Source organism: Egretta garzetta, unplaced genomic scaffold (assembly GCF_000687185.1).
Source record: "Egretta garzetta isolate BGI_Z169 unplaced genomic scaffold, ASM68718v1 scaffold30, whole genome shotgun sequence".
Classification (NCBI taxonomy): domain Eukaryota; kingdom Metazoa; phylum Chordata; class Aves; order Pelecaniformes; family Ardeidae; genus Egretta; species Egretta garzetta.
In genome coordinates, this window is record NW_009258383.1 from 5,077,508 (window position 1) to 5,079,612 (window position 2,105).

Genomic DNA, 2,105 nt, shown 5'->3' on the forward strand with positions numbered 1-2,105 from the left:
GAAGAGCTGGGCACGGCTGGACCCTCGGATCCCCGCGTTCAGCCTAATCTAATAGCAGCGGTGATTAGGCGTTATTGTTATTTGCGCGCTGATCTTTTCGGCTGAAGGGAGATTTAAAAATCAATGGCGAAGTCGCATGCCTGACTGCTTGGGCACTTAGGAGAAGCTGTTGGCCAAGGCCGATAAATCAATCCTCCTTTTTCTTTCTCTGTCCTGTTTGTTTCTTCTCCGCCTCCAGAATGTTCTTCCTTGCAGAAGGGAACCACATCTAACAGGGTGCCGCTTTGAAACACATCACGCTTGAAGCCAACGTGCTAATTATAGATTAATAGGCGGTAAAACTCGGTTGAAATGACACAGTGAAAAAAAAAAAAATCCAAGCTGATCAAATTTAGAATGTCATCAAATATATTATGGTCGCTTAAAATCCTGCGTTTAAGAGGACGCCGCATAATCTTCTAAACCCCATGACTCACTGGCACCAGCTTTTGCTCGGAGAAGCGAAGTTAGGATTCATTTAAAGTTATTTTGTGGTAAGCGGGCTCTCAGACCTCTGAGCGTTTTCGCAGCCCCGGTCGAGGCATGCCCAACATTTCCAGGCTGACACAGCGGCAGCCTACAGACGGGACGAGTAAATGAAATGGAAGTGTTTAACAGGCTTCACACGTCCCATTTATTTGGATTTGAACGGAGGAGCTGAGCTGAGCCTTGCATCACCAGTGAAGGAAGAGCATAATTACTTGTCATTATATTCGTTCCGATTTATAAATAATGTTTCTGGCTTTATTTTATTCGGTGCTTCATTTAAAAATAATGATTAAAAATTAGCCCTTGGGCTACGTGCTGGATTATAGCCAGATGCGTTATTACTTCTCCTCGGGACTCCGGAAATATCTACATGGACTGGGAGGGAAAAGGAAGATGTCCCGCTCAGTTAGGGCAGCGCTATGGCTTCAGCATTTCGGGTTTTAATTGCGCCGGAACGCAGCGCGCCGGGATGGAGGCGCAAATGTCGGGGAAAGCGGCGGTGCGCGGCTCGGGTGCCCGCTCCGCCCCGCGGGAGCTGCGCTGCCGGGGCGCTCTCTGCGCACACGCGTGGGGAAGCCGTGGGAGGCTGCCTGTCCCCACGCACGCCTAAATTTCTGCAAGGTGTTTGTACGTTCGGCGGCTGGAACGGCAGCAAAACAAGCGTTCCCTGATTTAGAGCGCTTCCCGGGTACCGCAAACACCGGTGAACCAAAATCCTTATGTAGAAAATGAATAGTTCCCTCACACGCACACGTACACACACACCCCCAAAAAAGAGAGAAAGGAAGGGAACGAGAGAGAGAAAGAGAGGAGAAGGGAACTCGATTTATTCTCATTTGTTTATCTCTAGATTTTTCCCCCCTTTCTGCAAATTCATTTGAATAGCTTTCAAGCTGCAAAATGGAAATGTGGCTCCTGCCCTCTATTTCAGCAGCAGCGTCCTGGCAACAGAGCAATTTTCTATCATCAAGGATAAATGGCATCGAACAGAACATTCTGATAAAAAAGAAAAAAAGCTTTAGCCCAAGAAGCCCATGATTGCTGCCCTTCCTGTCTGTCATCCCTTTACAAAATCCTCTCCTCCAAACCTGAGCTGCATGCTGTCAGAGCTAATAACGTCTTCTAAAGAAAAGGGGAAGAAACAGCATTCATGCACAATGTCCCCATTTATTACATAGAGCGCTTATTTAAAAATTGCAAATATCTTTGTTTGGTTCACTGCAAATTAAAACCAAGATGTAGGAAGTTACACGATGCAACAATTATTCATGTCACAGCAGAGCATCGAACCCTCATCGCTTGCTTTTCTATTGGTTAATATGTGTGTTTGTGTGCGTGCGTTGTGTGTATGTGTGGAAGGCAGGGAATATCCCTTGTTGTGAAAATAAAAACCACTTCAGGTGAGTCTGTGTTTTGTTGTTTTAGAGCAAGGGGGGAAAGAAAGTCGTTACTGATAGACGGTCGGCAGGGGCTGTGCGTGTGCTTGCCTTGGCGGCTCCGCAGGGGGCTGAGCCCCAGGACTCGCAAGGCGCCGGCCAGGGAGGGCTGCTCGGGGAATGGGGCGCTTGGCTGGGGCC